Here is a 25,420-nt window from a genome sequence, read left to right on the forward strand (position 1 = left end):
GTATTATCAACTGCTACAGTGTTTATGTGGTTTTGAACAGAGATCAACATTTCCCTTTTTTTATTCTACTTTTAAATTAGTACCTGTAATTTTACAGCCACCATTATAGAATTGTTGACAGCCTCTGGTACACCAGGTGGCAAAACCTTTGCTAAAATAAAAGTTTAAAAATGTGAAAGAAAAAATAATTGAAATTAAAGTACAATATGGTAATTGTTTTTTAAAATGTTATAATTTTTTTCAAATATACTTACTGTATTTGGGCTTGGGAGTTATGGGACCAATCACATCACTAGACTCACTAAAACCTTCAAGATTCTTGGCCCGTATGTGGAAGTTGTATTCCTTGTCCTTTTTTAATCCCTACACTGATGAAAAAATTCTCAAATTCAAGTTTTGTAAACAAAACAAATTTCAAGAATCACTTTTGTAAAACATCTTTTCACAGTTTTCAGCCATAATATACTAATTACATGCAACAAAAGGACATGTAAATCCACTTACTAGTTCATAAGAAAGATACATGTGTCAACAAGTAATCAGTTACTCACCCTCATAAACACACTCATCTACTGGGTAGTCATTAGCCTGCCTCCAGTGGTGGGGTCTTCGTATTCTATGACATATCCTATAATCTTCTTAAAACCATCATTTCTTGGTTTGGTCCAAGAGAGAGAGTGACAAAATCTTCATCAATGTCGAAAACACTTGGATGTCCAGGAGGATCACAACAAGCTGAGGGAAACATTTAATATTTTCAAAATTTTTCAACCCAGTTCATCATGCAAGCACAAAGACATTCTTTTAATTGTATACACCAATCAATGCTCGAATCTTAACATATCCCTTCGTATTGAAACGAAGTCTTAAAGTTTGGAATTCATTTGATATCTAACAATTCATGTTCAACAGAATTATCACTTCACTTCAGCTTAGCTTCAGGGGAGAGATCAAAATTCATACACATCTACAAAAACTAATCAATCACCTGAAAATGAATTTCTTTGGCTACCACTTAAATATTTAGATGACTTGCAAAATAAAGTGGACAGACAGGACAGTATATATAGGTTGAACAAATAGGGATATACTAAAATACTTAACTAAATGTGCATTCTCAACCAAATTTGTGCACAGTGCACTATTTAAAGAATGTCCATACAAAGTAGTCAAAATACCAATCCCAAAGATTTTGAACTTAGCATTTTGCAATTTTTTCCTCATAAAAATAGATGAATTCAAAATTTTATGAAAAATATTAATGCTCTCAAACTAGGAATAATTAACATTTTTGGTGGAATGGCTCTGTTCAATGGTACCAGTTATGGAAGAAAAAAAAATGCTGCTGTTTGTTCTTTATCACAAAATACATTGTATTTAAAAAAAAGTTCCATTTCTTTTTTATTTTAAACATTCCCACAAAAAACTTTAATCCACTATTGTTGTGCCACTCTACGGGTACCTCTAAGGAACCATGATTGGGAAAAAAATTGTACAGCACTTTCTGAGGATAACAGCTAGGACATTAATATCACTAATCAATGTCCTGTTGTGACATACATTCCAATGAAAAACTTCAATCCCTCATTGTAGCCCTATCCTACCCCACTGTAAATGCACTTCATTTATTTATTTTTAATTACAAAAAGACAATTGAACAAACTACCATGTTATGACTGCATCTTATTATGACATTTTTTTTTATATGTTGATGTAAAAAAAATATTGATTCCATACTGCATGGTTGTGGATAACCACTCGCAAATGCAAGTAAAATTTGCGGTGGGCGACTAGATATTAAAAATCTGGTCGCCCACATGGCGAACGAATTTTTACCGGAACATAATCACATTTCAGTTTTATTTTATGTACTTTCAGTTTTTAAGAAAACACTCTACTAACTTAGATTATTTGTGTTGCATTATTCAAACATGTAACTGAGATCAAAAATGGCGATTTATCGAAGCGGTTAAATCTCTGTTAAATTTGATGATACGAGAGCAAATCTTTGAGATTGTTCTAATAGAAATATTGTAACAATTGGCTATGGTTGTCACACACGCCATTGGACTAGTTATTCACAGATAGAATTTGAATTACCGTGTCAAATGCACATAATAAAAGATCGGGATCAACTTGATCACAGGTTGTAATTTATTATTTAATATGCCCCCTTGTAAAACCATAGATGCTTAAGTTGTTTAAGTTAAGGTTAAATACTACTAAATTTAATGAACATATTATTGGATCAAAGTTTTTAGAAAAGAGAAAACGCGACAAAAATCCATATACTGCGAACATATAGATACTACGATAAAAAAAAATTAGAAACATTTAGGATTTTTGTGTTCTTATTTTTAATTTGCATATAAAGTGGGCCCGTGGATCACATTGTGGGCCCGTAAAATTTGAAAAGTTAGGAGCCCACATGGCCCCTAAGGTTTCAAAAGTTAACCACAACCCTGTACTGGTTCCACCTACCCCATTAAGTCAGATTTGAACATGCAAACTTGAATCTCTACCATGTCAGGACACTTCCACATAAGTTTCAATGGTTTATAAAAAGGAGGTTTTTATATGAATCAAATTTTCACTGTTTCATAGCTATTTCTCCTTGAAAAGTTGGTCACCATTCATTTGAACAAATTAAAATTGCCAAGTGGTTCTCCAGAAGAAGTAAAATGCTCCTGAGCTTTTGAGCAGATTTTTGTCTTAACCTGTATTTCCACTTTTGCATAATGTTTTAGTTCTTACAATAAATTTGGATTCTACAATACCAATTAAAATATATTCAGTTAAAACTCCATACCAAAAGCATTAAGTGAGGAACTACTGTATGTGTACTTAAAAAAGCAGGCTTCATATTTTAGGGGGCCCTTGGCGCAGACAACAATGCGCTAATTCATGAATACCACTAAGAAATCATTTATAAATACAATATACGGTACAGACATTTATAGCGCTAATTCATGATGTCACCAACACCTCAAAACCCAGTGATTTCGCTAAATTTTGAATACGCCAATTTATGTACACGTACAGTATATTTTGTGGCGGAAGGTTTTTTAGAAGAAAATGATCATTTCTTTCTCCTTCAAAGTATTTAAAGTATGTTAAGTTTGGATTCCTATTTTTCTATGCAGCCTACCCACAGAGTTATTCTGAGCCATGAATTGTTTTATGCTGGTCCTAAATTATATATCAAATAAAATATCATGAATTCTATTATTATATTTGATAAGTATAGCAAATATATTGTGAAAATCAAGAAAAAATAGCCGTATCTTAAATTAAGCTTAAAATTAGCACTATTTTGGTAGTATCTAAAAATTAACATCACAGACCCCCACTTTTAATTTTCTTTTCTGAATATCTAAAATACTTTTAACCATTCTTCTTAAATTCAGTAAAATGTCATTACTTTCGAGATATTTTATTGCTTGTTAAATTTTTTAATGCCAGAAAAATATTTTCTGAGTGCAAAAAGGTCAAATAATTGAACTTGCGAAGTAATTTGAAAATTTTTTGTTGTCACAAATTTTAATACACCTATTCAAGGTGAAATAAGACTGTGTTTGTTCCCATAATTTATTTCAAAAAAATAATGGAGGAAAAACTTTAAAAATTGATTTATGTGTAAGATGTACAGGTAAACTTCGTTATCTCGACATCGACGGGACCATCGGAAAATGTCGAGATATCCGAGGTGTCGAGATATCAGAATTGAGACTTGACATCTAAGATTTCATTGCATACCAAAACAGACAAGCTCATTATATGTACATGACTTTAATATAGACTGTAGCTCATCATATTTCAGAATTCCCTCTATTTTTATTAAAAATCTAAGAAGTTATTATAAAACGTGTTCTTTATCGAAATCTTTCCAAATTCACAAAGTTTCAGTACAAAGTTACAGCATTGAGCTGCATTTGGATGTAACTTGCCTTTTCGTCAGAACAGGATACGAAATGCGCTCTATAAACTTCGAACCGTATAAAGTCGACATCCGATATACGGTAAAAAAAAATTAAATGCCGATTATTTTTTTCTAGTGTACATTAAAATTAATTTTTTTAAAAAGATTTGAGTATCTAAACTAACGTAGTGATGTTACAGATACACGAATTACGCTGATTCGGTCAATCATGTCATTAATTGGATTATTTCCTGTTGAATACATTTTATCATTAAAACATTTTTTTAATTCCTTAGTTTGAATTATTCAGTGTGTTTGTTATTCATTGTAATTTAGTTATCTTTTTCAAATTTAATAGTTAGGTTTCGATATAAATAACAGTCTGTACATCTACGCAGAATCATGTAGATTTAGCAATGATATTACCCAAGCTCAATTAACTTATCAAAGACGCCGAAGGGGCTTGGGATTCACCTACAAACACAGTCTATAGAATTAATTAAGCAGCGTGCAGTCAAAACATGGGTGTGAAAGGTGTGAAACTTTGATGACGTCGAGATACCCGGAGTCGTCCGTGCATGACGAGCGACCCTATCAGACAAACAGTTAGGTTCAGTAGAGCAGAAAATTGCCGATGTCGACATATACCAGGTAAATTTTGCTCTTGGGACTGTGAATATACGTCGAGATAACCCGGGTTGTCGACATTACCGAGGTCGACATATCAGAGTATTTGCAAATCATTTATATAGTAAATACTGCCGGGACCGCGGAAGGATGTTGACATATCCCAGGTTGTCGACATATCCGATGTCGAGATACCGAAGTTTATCTGTATTTACAGTGCAAAAAAGTCAAACTAAATGCTCAATAGCGCTAAGAGAAGCACATTAACCCCCATTTTTTGTTTTGATTTTTAATTAAGCTAGGTGTGTAGATTCTAAAAATATACTTGATAAAAGATTCGCATTACTTTTGAATTTAAAATTTCAAAATTATGCTTTGTAAAGTAGAAATCTGGTGTCTTATTATAATCGATAACATTGAAACAGAAGCTGATTCCAAACATTGATCGAAAATGAAAATAAACCAATGCAAGGAAACTCACAACATCTGTGTGATAAATGTATACAGACAGGGAAACTCACTACATTTCGGTAAATAATGCACTCTGGCAAGGAAACTCACTACATGAGTGTAAATAATATACTCTGGCAAGGAAACTCACTACATGTGTGTTAATAATGTACTCTGGCATGGAAACTCACTACATGTGTGTAAATAATGTACTCTGGCAAGGAAACTCACTACATCTGTGTAAATAAAGTACTCTGGCAAGGAAACTCACTACATGTGTGTGATAATTTTAAACAGACAAGGAAACTCACTACATGTGTGTAAATAATATACTCTGGCAAGGAAACTCACTACATATGTGTAAATAATGTACTCTGGCAAGGAAACTCACTACATGAGTGTAAATAATTTACCCTGGCAAGGAAACTCACTACATGTGTGCAAATAATGTACTTTGGCAAGGAAACTCACTACATCTGTGTAAATAATGTACTCTGGCAAGGAAACTCACTACATGTGTGTGATAATTTTAAACAGACAAGGAAACTCACTACATGTGTGTAAATAATATACTCTGGCAAGGAAACTCACTACATATGTGTAAATAATGTTCTCTGGCAAGGAAACTCACTACATGTGTGTGTAAATAATATACTCTGGGAAGGAAAATCACTACATGTGCAATTACTGTCCTCTGACATGGAAATTCACTACATCTGCGTGATAAATTTTAAAGTTAAAGATAGAAACTCAAAACATTGACACAAATACTGAGGTATGTGACTAATGCAGAGATTATTAGATACTGTACGTGGCATGAAAATAATTGCTGGCTTCACATCAATGTTGCTATGGAATGAAGGAATCAAAATAATCATCCCAAATTAAACATACATGTATTAGACCATTAGAGAGAATCTAGGTATGTCACTCCAGTTTGTTTACTTTGTACCCCATTGGTTTTTCTGAGTTGAAATCATGTTTTTATTTCAAAATGAAATGCCATTTCACATTCTTTTGACATATAATTCAGTCTGTCTTTAATTTGATGAAGCTTTTAAATTGGATTTGCATCTCATAAGAATACTACAATTTATTCTCAAATACAAATCAATCAGTGTTTTGGAAAATCCTTAACTAGAAAAGCAAAAGGCCACTCAATCTCATTCATAACAGTATGTCACTTTTCATATCCATGCTCAATACATTTCACTCTGATTCTTATTCTTCATAATTTCAATACTTTGCTGATGCTTCATTGTGTTAGCTATGTATACCAGTTTTTCTTACTTTTATACTAATTCCAGTTCTTAACTACTGTAACATTATTTTTAAATTTGCAAATTAAATCTCTGTTACAAATATCAATTTAAATATTTTTGTTGTAGACAACCAAGAATTCAAGTAATGTGAGAAAAACAAAATGCCAGTAATATGTCTTCAATTATGTCATAAAAATGACTCTGGCCATCCGAACCGAGCAGCATCCAATCTTATAATTATGTGTTGATACTAGTGTTGTCAAATCGGACAATTTTTAGTAACCGGTTACTCGCTTACTTTTCCGATCAAGTAAACGGTTACACGGATGGATTTTTTTTTAGACCTTTAAACATCCTTGCTCATGGTATGTATTCAATAATAACTGTAATATATGTAACGTCATTACAATTTCCATGTTTAACATTTACATACTGGCCAATATCAAATGCAAATGCACTGTAGATGCATTTCATTTATTTATTTTTAATTACAAAAAGACAAAATAAAGCTTCTAAATGAATTTGTTCTTGAATATCCTGTGATAGTTGGCAATTTTTGCGGATGTCCTAAATATAATGTTACTTTAGTTTTGTTTCTGTGTATGTTAATTTCATTTTACATATTTTACACCTTTCAGATTTAAATTCTTTTAAAACATTTCGGAATCTATGCTTTTGATGGCTGTGGAGGCATCTTGTTTAAAATTAATCCTGTACCGCTGACTTGCACAGTATAAGTAAGTTAATTATAATTAACCCAGGTTTTCTACATTGTATACCGCTTGGCAATCAAAGCCATCAATTAGATAAACTGTGAAAACTAAGTGTTATCAAAACAAATCGGTCATGTTTGTGAAACGCTAGATCAAGTCTAACGTTAAATAACGGTAAATAAAATGGTAGAGGTGTACATTCATTTCTGAACAAAATAACATTTCTTTTCTACTTTTGTCTATATATCCGAGTAACTGAGTAGCAGTTTTACTATCTGATACTCGCACTGTTCGCCGATTAACCAGTAAACCAGGTACTCATTGACAACACTAGTAGATATGGTTAAAATGGCATCACACAAAATGAAGATAAATTAATTATTCAAACAACAGGGAATAATACAGTAAAACATGCTTACAATAGCAAAGAGCCGGGGACCAAAATATTTAATTCTTTTTAAACATAAACTTTCCATTTACAACACTTTTAAATCTATGGGGAAGGAAATCACTTCAATGTAAGCATATAAATTCATTTTAAGCATGTTTGCTATAACAATGTTCTGGCTGATTGATTTAAAAATTTTATAAATGGTTCTTCAATGATGTGCACAATTTAGGAGACACTGCAACAAGTGGAAGCTAGACCACTGCTCCTTGATGAAAATATATCCTTGTTCATAACCTTATTATAAATCTAGCTTAATAGTCAGACTGAGTGAAGCCTATCTTTATGAAGTATTGATACTGATGGTGGCATTACATAAAAAAAATAGTTTGTGTCCAAAAACATGTGAATAAACATGATAAATATTAAATCCCTCTTTATGACATTATCATGAAATTAGCTTAACAGCAGACTGGGTAGTACAACTTGTATAATTTTATTTATACATATTACCTGAATTAATCTCATCATCATCATCACTGTCAAATGAATTTCCCGTTGAATTCCCGACTAAAAGGGTCCGATTCCACTTCCACATCTGAGCTAGCTGTTTGGATGTCTAAAACATCAAAGCATTTAGATTCAACATCACCTTTTAAAAATTAAAACTGTCTTCAAACAAGAGGCCCAAGGGCCACGATGCTCACTTTGGTCAAATAGGTTCAATAAAAGACTTACTTATAGACACAAAATATTACAAAAAAATTTATCAATTCAGATTCTGAGATCTTATTTTCCAGGTATAAGTCTTCTGCTAAATGTGTCTTTGTGTGACATCATATTGTAACTAGGGGATTATTCTAGAATCAGTCCCAGTATTTCCAATTTGTTTAAACATCATTTATGTTAAAAATTATACAAAAAATATTTTTTGGAAAAAATATACAAACTTAGATTTAAATACAGATCAATCTGGATTTTAACTTTTTTGCACAAAACTATAAATTAAGAGCATATAAAATTATAATCATGTAATGAAAAAATATGAAATTCAAGCAATATTATTCTTTCTACATCCATCCACTTTACAAAACAAAACCACAGACGTTGAGAGTAAATTAATAATATAAACTTATTTTTATAGTCTGATATAAATTTGATCTCAAATCCTTTTTGGTCAAAGCCAGCCTGGCAGTAAAAATCTGCTTTTGACGAAGGTGACATTTGTCTTCTCTGAAAACAGATGTGATCAGGGAATACATAAGCTTTAATTCATAACATACTATATAAATGGTGCCTGTTTTGGAGGATAACAAATGAAATTGACACCCTTTTGAAAACCATTGTTAACCTTTCGTTTTGTCATTGAAATGATCCCTCCTGAAATATTTTATCGACCAAATATTAGAAGATTTTTTTAAAATTTTAATCAATTCTTTGCCTGTAATCAAATGACCACCAAAACTTGTGTTCAATCTAAGGGAAAACAAGTTTCTTGGTTGACTAGTGATACTTTTTACAAAAAATTTAACTGTTTATTGAGTTTTTTTATCAACATATAAACATAGTTAATCAAAGATTACAAAGCTTAATGAATGTGTATCTATAAGTAAGGTAAATCTTGTACCAATATTGTGTGAGATCAATTATCAATGTAAATTTGGTTAAGGTAGGACTTATAGTTGCATGGGAATAGACCTGCTCCAAAAACTTTAAACTTAAACTGTTTACTCATAAAAAAAATGTAGGTCAGTTCCAGCATCCATAGCATGTCTGGTAGTGTCCATCCCTAGTTTCGTCATCCATGCAAGTTTAGTCATAACATGTCATATAGTGATAGAGCTACTCCAAAGACATTACTCTGGTCACATATCTGAAAAATGTAGGTCAGATTCAGCATCAAAAGCAAGTCTTCTTGTGTCCATCTTTAGATACATCATTCCATGCTAGTTTGGTTCTGGTAAGGCTAATAATTACTCATCTGGAGAATAAAGGTTAGATCCAGCATCCAAAGCAAGTCTGGTAGTGTCCATCCCTAGGTGCATCCTCCATGCAACTTTGGTCCAGGTAGGGCTTAGTTACTTGGAAATACATGGACTTGCTCCAAAAACTTTAACCTGGTCACTCATCTAGAAAAATTTAGGTCAGATCCAGTATCTGAAGCAAGTCTAGTATTGTCCATCCCTAGATGCATCATCCATGTAAGTTGGGTGCAGGTACAGCTTATAGTTACTTGGGAATGGACTTGCTCCTAAAACTTTAACCGGGATGCCGACACAAACGAAAATCAATAATTATGATTTGCCATCTAAATCACATGTTCAATTTCAAGTGTGATTTACAACATTTTCATAATTTTATTCGGTAAACAAATAAAAAAATTTACAAATTCATTTTTAATGGACCCAAATTATAGCTTGTATAGCCACTGTATTAGTGTAAAATGTGCACTGCGCCATTTGGCTGGCCCCACAAAATGCAAGAAAGCCTGATTTTCTAGTTTGTAAGTTCATTGCAGTCTGCACTCTTGGTATTCGTCATCGAAATTAAATGATATCCATGATGTATCATATAACAAGAGGCCCAAGGGCCTTAACGGTCACGTGAGTATAAAACAACAATCCATAGAGGATCCACAGAGTATAAAATAAACTGATAGAAGAACCTTAATTTGTTGCCCAAAAGCAAGAAAAATAGGATGATCATGATCATCGAAATAATTAGTCTAATATTCAGTAACAACTCATAAATTAAGTTCTAATCTGTCCCCCATTTAGATTTTTTTCCTATAAGTTTTATTTTCTAATATGGCCCCACCCTACCTCCGAGGGTCATAATTTGAATAATCTTGAATCTACACTACTGTAAAACCCTTTTTATTCACAAGAGCTTTATTTTTGCGTAATTACGTGAGACAGTGTGCTCGTGAAAATTTCATTCTCGCTTATATTAGTATTCCTAAAGATTATATACAGCAAACACATTTCGTGAATATTCTGTCTCGCTAATAAGGAGTCAGTGACTATCTCGCGAAAATTAAGTGTCCCGAAAATTTAGTGATCTACAGCACCTGAAGATGTTTCTGTATAAAAATGACTAATCATGGCTTTGTTGTTCTTGAGAAGAAAATTTTTAAATGATCTTTCCTATATATTCCTAACTAAAACTTTGATCACCTGTTGTGTCCCCTCCCTACCCCAGGGGGTCATGATTTGAACAAATTTGAATTTACATTACCCAAGGATGCTTCCATATAAATAAGACAAATCATGGCTTTGCTATTCTTGAGAAGAAGATTGTTAAAGATTTTTCCTATGTATTCATATGTAAATCTTTGATCATAAATTGTGGCCCCACTCTATATTACCTGAGGATGCTTCCATGTAAATATAACCAATCATGGCTTTGCTGTTCTTGAGAAAATAATTTTTTCAAGATTTTTCCTACGTATTCCAATGTAAAAATTTCATTGTTCATTATGGCCCCACCCTCCCCGGGGATCATGATTTTAAGAAATTTGAATCTACACTACCTGAAGATGTTTCTACATCAGTTTCATCTTTCTTGGCCCAGTGGTTCTGGAGAAGATTTTTCCAATGTATTCCCATGTAAAACTTTGATCTCCCATTGTGACCCGCCCTGCCCCGGGCAGGGGTGTGCAATTACCATCGCCCAACGCCCAGGGCTACCAATTTTAGAGGTTGGGCTATCATAAATCTATACTGCATTAGCCTGTCGGGCTAGTAAATCTGAAACGAAAGTATACGTATATTTACATCGACTGAATTAATGTACGAATTAACTTTGTTGTAAAATCGTAATCTTTAATTCTTTTCAACATATATGTATTGTGTGTTGCTATCGCCAGTCGTTTAAGTGACAATTATATTCGATAAAAATAGGGAGAAGTACCTGACAATAACATAGCGCAAACCATTATTTGTTTTATTTATTTCAACTTCAATGATTTTTTTTTTTTACCTTTTTGTTATACTTATACATGTATTGTTTTCAGTAGTTAATGGGCTAGTGATGATTGTCAACCTCGAGCTAGTAACTTTGTTACTTCCACTAGCCTAGGCTAGTAACTAGTTTTTGTAATTGCACACCCCTGCCCAGGGGTCATGATTTGAACAAACTTGAATCTACACTACCTGAGGATGTTTCCACATAAGTTTTATCTTTCTTGGCCTTGTGGTTCTGGAGAAGAAAATTTTTAAAGATTTTTCCTATGTATTCCTATAATGTAAAACTTTGATCGTCCATTGTGGCCCCACCCTACCCCTGGGGGTTATGATTTTAACAAACTTGAGTCTACACTACCTGAAGATGTTTCCACGTAAGTTTCATCTTACCTGGTCCAGTGGTTCTTGAGAAGAAGATTTTTAAAAGATGCCATTAATTTTTCACTAATTCTTAGTTATCTCCCCTTGGAAGACGGTGTGGCCCTTCATTTGAACAAACTTGAATAACTTTTCCCCAGGGTAACTTGGTGGCAAGTTTGGTTGAAATTGGCCAGGTGGTTCTTGAGAAGAAGTTGAAAATGTAAAAAGTTTACGCAAGACGCACACCCTCATGACGACAGATGAAAACAGATACATGTAGCAATAGGTCACCTGAATGAAAACAGATACATGTAGCAATAGGTCACCTGAGTGACTCAGGTGACCTAATAAAATCAGAGCCACCAATCAACATATTAACATCCACTGGCAAAGCAACAAACTTTTCCTCTGATGTGGTTCCTAACTCCAAAATATCAAGTCATTTTGCATGGCTGCACCACAGATTTATGAAATTGATGCGCATGGAAAATATTACCTTAGGCCATTCCAAGTTTTTTCTATGTTTAGCGTCCACCCATCTTTCAAATACCTCCCTACCTATTCGCAAAAAAACACACAAACCAAAAAGTAAAACACAAGTCATTATAGTCATAAAAATGATGTCATTCAAAGGATATGATTCCATTAATCTATTTTTCTTGTAGAAATATTTATTCTTCAGCAAAATCAAGGTATTAAATGCTTAAAATATTCCAAATATGGCATATTGTAGACAAAAATTGACAGAATTCAGTGATTTCGACCAGAATAAACAACTTCAGGACTCCTGATTTTGTTTGTTTGTTTTTTGTTTTTTATTGATAAGGGATGTCAAAAAACCAAGGCACACACGGACGCTAAACATAGAAAAAACTTGGAATGGCCTTACATGTACAATGAAATACCATACTAACAAATTCTAATTAATTATCTAGGCTCGCTCTTTGATCTCTAAAAGTTCGCATTAAAAAATGATTTTGGTTTAAATATATTTTATTCTAAATACTTGCTGTAATAGATGACAAATCTCCATGAAGTTCTAAAAACAGAAAATTAATTTCCACATATCTGTTATCAAGGTGGCAGGGGATAATTTTTCTTTTCAATGCCAAACATGTGCCGAGGTGGTAGGCATATGCATGAGGTCAATAAAAACAGATAGTTTGGGGCAGTTTCTTGGGTGCTAATTAATTGCACTTCATATATCTATAACTCAAAAAATGTGTCAACATATAACATGTAACCTACATATTAAAGTGCACATGTACCGAAAATGCACTTGGAGGTCTCCAAAGATTTTGGCTTGTTTTTCCAAGATTTGGGCCGCTGTCGCACCTATACAGCCCATCCCATTCCCGATCGAGCAGGATAAAACACCCAGTATTCTGTAGAACAATGCATGCCCTAATGAAAATTCACCAATTGATCTGGGGCCATTCACCTTCCCTCTGAGATGCACACCACTGCTTTTCAGCTGAATTTCCTCTGCAACTGACCAAATGTCTTAGTTTCTCATTTACAACTCTATATATGCTAAGCATCATAGTGACACCTACATGATGCACATCATTTTTCTCAGCAAGCTCTGCTACACTGCACATGTACATGTATCCCATAATTATTCTATTCATTTTTCTACATAAAATATCACATCAATCATGGGATACCTCAGTTTTTAAAGAAATTTGACAGCGCGTACTATAGTATGAAACTATCCCCTGCCACCCAATGTCGTATGGCCGTAGTCAAGTCGTACCCAAGGCAATTCAAATCTTAACATGTTAACATACAAACATATATGGTTTTGAGTTGACACAGATAAATGCTGTTTTTATTCTCACGGATCAAAAAGTTCCTTGATAAAATGGTTTGCTTAACGGATAAAAGTTATGTAATTGATCCTAAAAGTTTCATTTCATTATATTTTGCTAGTTGTAAAGGGGTATATAATAAATTTATCATTATAACAGTAACTTAATCCTGAGACCCGTATCACGTCTCGTTGACAGGCGTGGATCATCAGATCAAACTCGACACTTCGTGTCTCATTTGATCTGATGATCCATGCATGTCAACTTGACATGATACGGCTCTTCGGATCAAGTTACTATTATAATTATATATATATATATATATATATATATATATATATATATATATATATATATACATATATATATATATATATATATATATATATACTGACCTCTGTTCTTCTTTCAGATAATATCATAGGCTCAATTTCATTGAGTCAATAATTTGGAATATCCCATAACTATCTCTTAATTTGAATCACTTAAACATGTTAAATCAACACATGCCCCTGATCGGCCGAGAATTGCAAAATTTGGTGGTAATTTGCTTTACATTTAGATTATTTTACAACGTATACTTTAAAATTTATTAAATATCCATTCCAATAAACAAAAAGAACAGATTACATTTATCAGAAAACAAATTTTTTACTGAGAATAAACATAGTTTGAAAAACTTGTAGTGTTGTGTGTGACGTTTTGGGCGAGTAAACATGGCACTGAAGGAGATGCCTATCCCGTTAGAATATAGATCCCTGACTTAATGCATAGAATAATGATTATACGTTAAAAAAGTGTGTTATAAAATTTGCATTGTCTGTTTATGATATGGAATACAACAGATCTAGGGCCTATAAGTCAAAAAATTTACTTGTTTATTCATTTGAAAATTTTGTTACAATTCAATTCCAGGAAATGCAGACTTGGCTCTTCTTTATAGTAAAATTCTGCACCAGATTTTCATTTTGCTCAGTAAAAGTTACCTACAATTATAATGCCCTGTTCACACAGAGAGTTTAATTCAAATTAAACATAAGTTACTGCGAATTAAATTTGAACCGCGTTCACACAGGGAATTTAATGCGAATTAGTTTAATTCAAATTAATTAACTGCACATTAAATTACTTCGCATTAGCTCCGTGTGAATGCTAAGCGAAGCTAATTCGAATTAAATTTTGACGCATGCGTAATGGCACAATGGCCACATGTCTGTGGACAGATATGGATACTTATGCTAAATAATATTTCTTAGTGGAAAACAAAGAAAAATTATGTTAATCACTGAAATGTGCATAGACACTACGACAGAATGTAATATGGGTTTGCTGCGCATAAAGTGACTTGATTTGAAAATGATGTCATAATAGCCTTACTGAATAGCCTTACTGTAGAAATAAAATTTTAATTCCCATTAGTTTACTTCACATTAGCTGTGAACACAATTTAATTCGCATTATTTTAATTCACATTATTTACTTCGCATTAATTTACTGTGAATTAAACTCTCCGTGTGAACAGGGCATAACAATTTAATGCATGTTACTGTCAATCAAAAATTGTTTTAATCAGTAAATCATTATGCAAAAACTTACATGACTTGCAGAAGTCAGCATAAACAACTTCACAAGCGAATCAAGATCCCATTCAAAAAACATTGGTAATGTAATGCAATATCATGCACTCAAGTGTATAATATATAATTTTCTTATCGGTATAATAAAACAATTGATACCCCATATGAGTTCCACATGGTGAAAAGAAGGACCCTTGACATGAACGACTTGCTAACCAGACCTGACCTCGGCCACTATGTGGCCTTGGTCAGGTTAATTAGAATAATCTAACTGTGTCTTGGGACAGGCCCTCACTACAGTTAGAATGCCTCCCCTATACCAGTAATATAGCAGAAAATTACAGAATCGCTCTGAAATGATTTTGGAGAAAATTAATGAAGTTGCATTGGAAATAACAGTCAAATTAATCATAACAAACCTTTTTGAGACTGTAAATACCTTTCATCTAAAAATTTAAATAAATCCATATAATGGAAGAATTCAACACTTTTTCACCAACATTTTTTACTCGTTTCAAATTTACACACCATGTTGACATTCAGAACTCTCAGGATTTTTCATAGTAAATGCACTAAGTTAGAGTTATCTCCCGTATTTTCTTTGCTACACAGACAATACACGAAATGCATTCTATCGTTAAGCAGGGTCCGTAGGACATTTATCATTTTAACAATAGAACATTCTATCTATGGTCAGGTCAGTTCACCTCGTAGACCAAGTCTTGGGTCCGTATTTCACCATGTTTATCTCAAAAGGGGTAATAAGTTGTTAATATTGTTAAGTTACGAGTTGTCATCAATTTATATAGGGGAGTCAGCTTGTAACAATTCTCCTGGTTACGAATTTTGTCGTTTCATTAATATGAGTTGACCTATTGGGTTTGATCTGATCTACTCAACATGCTAGAGGTTCACGGCGATATACTTTTGACTTGGCGATCCGAGGTATATAAGGGAGCGTAGGGACGTTTAACCGAGGCTCTTACTTGTAGGAGAAGATCTGACCTAGATACGATCATATGAGTTGACCAAAAACCCGTAAACAGACACTGTAACTTTTCTGTGTTTCCCAATCCCAAACAAGGATAGACTGTAATGCAGGCCCAACTGTGTTCATTGTACGTGTATAAAAAATGAATAAAACGGGCACTATAGAGAATATCTTTCCGAAAAATTGACACATACAACTGACCTAGTTCGAATTTGGTTGTATGTTCGTTCGCCCTAAAACTTGTTCGCCCTTGACGCCGTTCGCCCTCATTCCCGTTCGCCCAGAGTCCGATCGCCCTAAAACTTGTTCGCACAGGGTCCGTTCGTCTTATTTATATTGCAGAAAGTTGAATAATGAACCAATGGATTTTTTAAATAAATTGTATGTACATTGGTACATAAATTGCACACGGGAGACAACAGACGTATGCATGTGGTCACACTATAAATACCTGTCCTATCAAAGACCCGGCAGACCAACAGAAATTAACGTCTCAGTCCTTTAATTGTTTTCAAAACTTACAGTGACATAATTAATTATAATTAAATCAATTAAGCATGTAAAGGGCATAAATATCAAATTTGAAGATTACGGTAAATAAAAAAAAATTCTGTAGTAACATTTGGAAAAAAAAAACGCCAAGTCGTAAAATATTGAATAAAATTAATAATAAATGTTGATATTTATTATTTACTGTATATATAATAGGGCGAACAAGATATAGGGCGAACAAGAATAATGGCGAACGGACCTTGCGCGAACGGACTCGTGCGAACAGGTAGATAGGGCGAACGAACCCGATACCTTCGAATTTTCTCAATTAAGTGACAACTTTCCAAAGTTCACAGTACATACGATGAACTTCAAGCATCTTCTAAATTTCCATCTTCAAAAGTAACAAGAGAAGATTTTTATACTTTAAAGCTTACAAATACTTACAAAACTGTCTTTCATACGCAATGCAGTCTCAGTGATCAGTTCATGTTCATGTTGTAGGGTGTTACCTTCGCTTAACTGGTTCTTGTGAACTTCCGGTAACCAGCACATTTCTGAAAAATGAAAATCTTGTAATTTGCAGGCAATATTTATGACTTTTAGAGTGGGACAGTTGCAAAGTATGATGGCAAAGGTACTTATTTTGGCCATTTTAGGGTGGGACAAGTCATTTTAACAACAAAAGACCCTACATACATAATCTATATAACCAGGGACCTGATATAACTCAGTAACTGTAGGGCAGTGGCGGATCCAGAAGGGTGTCTAAAGATTAAGGGCCTGGGACACAAATTATAAATGCAATATTTAGCAACAGCAAAATAAAATTTCTTAATCTTTATACGAATAATTTTGGTTATAAAAGGGGAGTTGGCCCCCCCCCCCCCCGAACCCCCTCCTAGTAAAGCTCCCTGATTTTATTATGAAATGAGAAAAGACTCATGAATAGTAATTCAAAACCATGAAATAAACCCTCAAATCACAGGTTCCTCCTAGTTTTTGGGCAATTTAGATCTGGCCTTCAGTGCAAAACTGTCAAATTAATCAATTCAATCAAATTATCAGGAAATTAATTAATCAATTTAAATTTAGAAAGTATGCTACATTTAAGATTTAGACAGTATGTTAGAAGCATATAATATACTTTTAGTCAAGAGTGTACAGGTATTTACCCTGGATTGTATTCCATACACCTTGAGGTTGATTCAAGGGTGTAGGGGATTTACTCTGTGTTGTATTCCATACATGTGTGCAGAAGGCCCCAGTGCTTTTTAACTATGCCTTGTGACATCTCAATATTTAACCTTCGGCTCAAGCTGTACATAGTACATACTAAATTACACCAGCTGGCTTGCTATACAATCAAATCTTGTATTACAAGTTAGCTTGCTGCTTCAGCCTCTGAGGATGTATAGAATACAATTTACCAGAGGAAAATCTCTTTACACCCTTGATTGAATTGCAGTGGATATATCCCTGCTAGTATTACAAGAAAAACAATCCATGTCATATTTCCTTAGAAATAAAAAATGTCATGGTCAAGTAAGATTTTATACAACTTTCAAACATTTTCAGGTTGCATGATATCCAAAATCATGCACATTTAAAATTCCCAAATATTTCATTTAGAAAAGGAAATCACCAAATATTTTGCAACTGAATGGAGTCTGTACCCTTCAAGTAGTAGCCATCTATACCACAGCCTCAACATGGCTGATGAAGGAGAAATTTAAAGGTCATATTATATTGTATATATGTACAGGCGTATTTATGAACTTTAATTTACTTTGATTTAATTTTCATACAAAATGTGGACGGGAAATATATTCTTTCACTGCAGTGGAAGGTATGGGACCAATTTATTTAAGACTTTATAAATCTATGTTTATGCACTGGTCCCACTCTGGTGAATAATATTGCCTAGTCTCTTATTCATGGACTATAAATTTCTGGAAACTTGAATGTAATTGATATTGCAATTCAAATTATCCTAGTAATTAAGAATACGAAGCCAAATATACTTATTAAGCGGATGTTGCATTATTTTGTATGCTGAAAATTCTTTCCAAAAAATATTTACTTGTACATATGTATGTTTATCTAAAGTGTTCCAAGAAAAAAACATGTGTGTTGCCTGCTATATAGGCTCATAAAAGTTGTAAATAAATCTAAGGATGGTCAGGTATTTGCTGTACAGTGCATAAAAAATCCACAAATAGGAAGGCTCTGATAGAAATTGACAATATAATAGAAAATGTTGAATATGATTCCCCTACCCTCAAAACTAAAAAAAATAATATTACAATTAAATCAGAAATAATTATTATTTAATGCATGTTTCCAACAATCCTCTGAAAGTCTGACTTTCCCTATTATATTGACTTTACTACACTTGAATTTAACATTCAGCTGATTTTCAAAGGAAATACTTAGTATTCAAGATATCTTTTTCTAAATTCACACAATGATATATTGTGAGAACTATTCAAATGTGTCCATTTTTTTTTTTTACCTTGACTTAGCTTTTTCATTTTGCATTTTGTTCAGTTTTAAAGGAACTGTTCAAGAATTTTTTAATCCAAATACACATACAGTGTACTATCACATGTTGGTAAGTATTCAAATGTGTCCTGAAATTTTTATTGTGACCCCTATGATATTGACCCAACTATTTCAATCTGCATTTAGTTCAATTTCAAAGAAATTATTCAAGATATTTTTATTTATACACATATCTGAGAACTGATAAACTATGTCAGTTTTTTTTATCTTGATCTTCCCTTTGACCTTGACCTCGCTATTCCTTATTTTGTAGCTTAGTCTTATAAAAATCTTTTAATTTATTTTTATCTATGCACTTCCACTGACACATATTGGTGATAACATTTCAACTGTGTCCAAATTATGACCTGTTCCTTTTGTTAATCATTAATCTTACTATTTATTTTAGTTACAGCTCTTTTTTTTAAAGAAAGTATTCATAATATTTCTATCAAATGTACAATAACACAAAATTGGTGAGAGTTATTCAACTGTGTCATAATATTTCAAACCTTTATAAAGTTTACTTTGACCTTGACCTCATCATTCCTCCTTTACTCTGATTTTGAACCATAGAAGCCTGATACTTTTTTCCTTGTTTCATCAAAATTTATCCTGGGTAAGGCATTCATATCCTGTTATAGATTTTAATTTCTTTTAATGAAGGTTGTTATCTAGAATACTGATATCTCAAATACCAGGGATACATGTATGTCGAAGTGAGTTGGCACTCCCTAAAATCTTTTTTTCAGCATTCTTCATGTTTTTAACCCTTGTCATTTCCAATCTTTCTGCAAAAATTTCAAATTGTTATTAAAAAAAATGAATTGCAATGTTTATGCCTTTATAAAAAAAATTTAAACAAATAAAAACAAAATTTTACCTATCAACCCTATTTTTTATTAGCAAGTAATGGTACATGTATACAAGCATGTTTTTTTTCCTTAGGCCTGATGTCTTATAGATTTCATTCCAGTTAATAAATCTTGTTGATTGATTGATTGTTTGTTGTTTAATGTCCCTCTTGAGAATTTTTCATTCATATAGAGATGCTACCACTTGCTGGTGTAAGGCTACAAATGTTGACCTATACTCAGCACTCAGGGCGAGTGAGGGATATTTTTTGAGCCAGCACTTACTGTGACAAGGGACCTCGGTTTATACAGTCTCATCCGAAGGACCAGTCTCCACGATTCGAACCTGCGACGTAAGGATCAACTCCTTACTCCGCGACTCTAGAGCAGACACTCTAACCACTGCGTCATGCAGGCGACAAGAAATCTTATTAAAAAGTCTAATAAACTGTAGCTCTGTACATTGTATTTACCCTAAAATGTGCGAATTCAATGCATCACCAAACTCGATAAATCATGATATCTGTATAACAACATATTGCTGTTTCCTAATTAATGAGAATTAGTTTGTGTATATATATAGTACAAACATATAGTGCATATGCATAGTGTATATGTATATAAACATATCAAGTTTTCAAGTAATAATTACTTAAGTTGAACTTCAGTATCCATGACACTGATATATTGAATATCATGGATATATGTTGAAGGGATTTTGAAGTCCCAAACCCTTATTCTTTGGGTATTTTGAATCCTCAAATATCAAGGTTTGACTGTATTTAAAATTTTTGGAGTTTCATTGTTATTTTGCTAACCCAGTTAAGCAGGTATTACTATTTCAATCTATACTATATGTCTTGTTAATTCCTAACCCATACTAATTATCAGACTGGTAATCAATGACTTCCCTAAGTAAGTTGTGATTTATTGACCACTTTCAGGTACATTAACAGTGGCAGATTCAGGACCCCCCCCCCCTTCCAAGATATTTTTTTTAAAATTGTCATTTTTACAACATATTGCATAAATGAAATGGTCTCTTTGCTATATCCAAACACATTGTTCTGTATTGTATTATATGTATTAAAAAACCCAAACATTTACTTATTGTAGTACTCTTAGATAGATTAAAGGCCGACTAAGTCATAATTTTTAATATTATACTTTCATTTAAATTAGTTGAATCTGATTCGTCAAGAAACATTTGTTAAAAACACTATTACCCGCTGAATAATGAAGCCACACCCTCCAGGATAGCAACAGTCGACATTGCTTGACTACAGGTGATATTCCAAAAAAATATTGACTCTGCAGAATTTATGCGCGCAAGGTTCACTGTAATGTGTTTGTTTGTTTGTATGTTGTTTAACGTCCCTCTCGAGAATTTTTCACTCATATGGAGACGCCACCACTTGCCGGTGGAGAGCTGCAAATTTTGTCCTATACTCGGCACTTACGGCCATTGAGCAGTGAGGGATCTTTTTCGTGCCAGCACCTACTGCGACACAGGACCTCGGTTTATACGGTCTCATCCGAAGGACTGCTCTCCATGTCCCACAGTGGGATTCGAACCCGCGACGTAAGGATCAACTCCTTACTTCGCGACTCTAGAGCAGACATTCTAACCACTGCGCCACGCGGGCGACTCACTGTAATGTGTATTTGTATAAAACATTCAGTATGATATAATAAATACTTCATGTAGTTGCAGTTGAGGGTAACATTGAAAATTTTCACCCCAAGAAAACCATTGTCAACCTCGGCTGTGCATCAGTTGACAATGGTTTTCTAAGGCTGAAAATTTTCAATGTTACCATGGTTACACTCAACTACATGCAGTATTTATATAATACAATCTCAAACTTTATATTACTGAGAAAGAACTTCAAGATTCCTAAGGATTCAGGATATCGAGGGTTAAATTATATAAATATTGCATGAAGTTGAGTGTAACATTGAAAATTTTCACCCCAAGAAAACCATTGTCAACCGAGGTGCAGCCTTGGTTGACAATGGTTTTCTTGGGGTGAAAATTTTCAATGTTACACTCAACTACATGCAATATTTATTATATTATGCTGAATGTTTTATGCGAATACATATAAAAGTGAACCTTGCGTGCATAAATTCTGCGCAGTCACTATTTTTGGAATATCACCCGTCATCAAGCATTGTTGACTGTTCCTATGCCGGAGGGCATGACTTCATCATTCAGTGGGTAATAGTGTTTTTTAACAAATGTTTCTCGACAAATCAGATTCAACAAAGTTACATGAAAGTATAATATACTTAAATAATATATGGTTGGACCACAAAATCACACCGACATATCCATGGTATTCTAGATAGCAGTGTTTGGGATACTGAATCTCAACCATTACGGTAGTTATTAATATATTAAATCATGTAAAGGTTAACAGATTTTAACAAATAGACCTCATGTTTAAGTCAAGTTTGCTCAGTTTTTACAACAGTGTAAAACTGGAGTGTTACAACCTGTCTGGTGGCAGTTCAAATGAAAAATTAATTGATAAGAATTGGGTTAAAAATAGAAAAACACATTATTGGTCATAAAATTAAAACTATTCAATTGAATGGCAAAATGAATAAATAGATAAGGGAAAAAATTAATAAATGAAAATGAAATTGATTCAACAAATTTTACATGTAAATATGATCACATTTAAAGAATCTCAGTTACTAAAACTCAGCACTGACCCTACAGCAGCAGAAATAATCTGAAAACCGAAAGCCAAGCAAAATGTTAGTCTAAAAATGTTGATTTATTTTGCTCCCGTCCTTTTGCATAAAGAAAGCTTGAAAATTCTTTCCATTTAACTCACATTTATCTTTTTTAATTACTAATACTATGCGCAGTGGTTATAGCATTTGCTCTGGAGTCGCAGCTTACATTGCGGATTCGAATCTCATTGCGGGACATGGGGACAGGTCCTTTGGATGACAGTATATACCGAGCTTCTGTTTCATAGTATGCGATGGCATGAAAAAAATCCATAATTGCTTATGGGTGCACAGGTCTAAATTTTTGGCCCTCCACCGGTAAGTGGTGGCATCTCAGTACGAGAGAAAATTTTTCAAAGGGATGGTAAACAAGCAAACAATTATTTTAATTACTTGTTCTTTAATTTAAAGCAAATATGAAAGAATTTTATTTTTTTCTCTTGAATATTTTGCAATTGTATCAAACTCATTCTTTCAAATAAACTTAACTTTCAGGAAGTTCTGGTAAAGTCAAATTACTGGTATATAAAATGTGAAATTATATGATGAAATAATTTCATTAGAGATGATGAAATAATCTCATTAGATAAGGCAACATTATTTAAAATGAATTGTTTAAAACAGATAAAAAACACTAAAAAAAAAACCCCAAACAAACGGATAAAAGAACACTAAAACAAATTCACTTGTTTTAACTAAAATAATTTACATATGTTTATTTACTGAACATTTTTTTTTTTAAGAAAAGGTAAGTCCACTTTTATCATTCTTGATCAGGAAATTCGGATTATCCCTCATTCTACTTTTACAACCAGTAACTCACAATGACTTTTTTCAATACCCTAATGTTAAGTGCACAAAAGACAAACTTAGGGCCTATAATTTATTAATTTATCTGTTTGCAATCGCATTCCCTTTGACAAACTACTTTAAAATGTCGGAGTTTCGAGGAAATTCAGTCAATATTAATAAATGTTATGTAACATATAAAACTGATTTTAAAGTTTAAAATAATAATTTCATTAAACACGGTACGTTATTTTAAAGTTAATTATTTCAATTAATAGAGAAAATATCCTTAGAAGAAGTGCAACTTTATTCACATCCTTAACTGAATGTCATTTCTAACAGAATAATCTGTTAAAATCATGTTATAATTTTTTTATCAGTACTCTGGTCTTTAAGCGACTAAATAATAATAAAACATGTCAAAAACAGTTAATTCGGATTTTGTACTATGTAAAAATTGTCAAAATATGTTGTTAATAACTTACTTTTACTGTTGATGTCCATTTTCACGGAAGTTACTCGTGCGCATGCGCAAAAAATCCATCGGGAAAGTGTGTAAACGCCATGGTGCAGCATGAAAATGTGTGTGGAAAAAATCACGTTCAGACCGGAAACTCACACTATGAACAATTTTGTATTTTTTGGGTAATATACGGTGCGAAATTCCGTTTTCAACACTTTAGAAAACTCACTACATGAGTGTAAGTGGTGACTCTTCAAAATGTAGTGACTTGCTGGTGTGTTACCTAGTACGTGTAGTGAGTATCGGGGTCTTACAAACACACTGTGTGTGTGTGTGTGTGTGTGTTGGGAGGGGGGGGTGTTAAGTAAACATGTACAATTACTTTCTTGACTTTACATTTATTGGTTAACAGAATATTATTTGAAAACTGCGTGTGAAAATAAAGCATTACTCAACAAAAAAAATTATCGGAGAAAAACGACACTTATCAAAAACATACTTTTTATTAATCGTTTAGAAAAAGTAACGCCAGTTTGCTAAATACGAGTATACAACCGAAGTTTTTCTATAAACTTCTTGCAATGGCATCAAGAAGGTATTCCGTCCTCTTTACCTCCATCGGAGGTTTATTTAGCACATGAAACACACGCCTTGTTAACTCTAACTGCTTCCACACTAAATCAACAGTTCTGGCGATCATAAATGAAAATAAAAATTGAATAATTTGTAGTGTTTAACAAGTTAGAAATAAACAAATTGTCATTTTTCCTCATCCCAGAGGTTTATTCTGCACTCATAACAAATATGTACTACAATAACTCAGTTACAGTAACTTGACAACTTCTATATAGATAATAAACACAACGTTAATAATTTATAGTTTGATAAAAAAAAAAATCAGACATAAACGTATGTACAAGGATTTTGGACATTCGTACTAAGAACCTGCAAAAATGTGTATTAAATCTGTAGATAGACTAATCTCACAAAAATATATTAAATAACAAAAATGTCGGAGGAAAAAGTGAAAAAATGATTTTTTTTAAAAGAATCTGTCAGCATACAGTGGTCACGTGACCGCGACTTTTCTTAAATCATATGTTCTTTACCTGGCTTCAGCGACAAACTTTGAGAAAATGAAATATTGGATTTTGAAAGCCATCTTTGAGAACACTCGAGGACAAAACTAAGGTGAACCAAAATTCGACTTCGTTCCGGTGGCTGAAGCAATAGACCTACTGCAATCGAATCCAATTTTTGCGGAAACCACTTTGATACAGTAGAAGAAATAAACCTTTAAAGTTTCCAAAAGATTGCTTGCATAGTTGCTGAGAAAATAGAAATTAAAGAATTTTCACTTTTCGTCCGTTACCATGGCAATGGTAGAAATTTAGAAAAAATTGAATGTTGACTGCACACCTAAAGTTTCTAAATATAATTTCTGTAAAGTTTCATCAAGATTGTTCAAGC

At 33.0% G+C, this 25,420-nt stretch overlaps 1 long non-coding RNA gene across 1 annotated transcript; it reads right to left on the bottom strand.

The window, feature by feature from the left end:
- Positions 1–85: 85 nt before the first annotated feature.
- Positions 86–24,031, bottom strand: LOC133182396 (uncharacterized). The gene is made up of 7 exons (XR_009720546.1): positions 23,973–24,031; positions 17,003–17,112; positions 10,892–11,108; positions 7,873–7,978; positions 552–735; positions 255–368; positions 86–151 (listed from the first exon to the last, which is right to left on the bottom strand). It is a non-coding gene; the product is annotated as an uncharacterized LOC133182396 (long non-coding RNA).
- Positions 24,032–25,420: the final 1,389 nt, after the last annotated feature.

The sequence above is a fragment of the Saccostrea echinata genome, unplaced genomic scaffold, assembly GCF_033153115.1.
Source record: "Saccostrea echinata isolate AGI-Se365-2 ecotype Australia unplaced genomic scaffold, CSIRO_AGI_Sech_v1 ptg000009l, whole genome shotgun sequence".
Taxonomy (NCBI): Eukaryota; Metazoa; Mollusca; class Bivalvia; order Ostreida; family Ostreidae; genus Saccostrea; species Saccostrea echinata.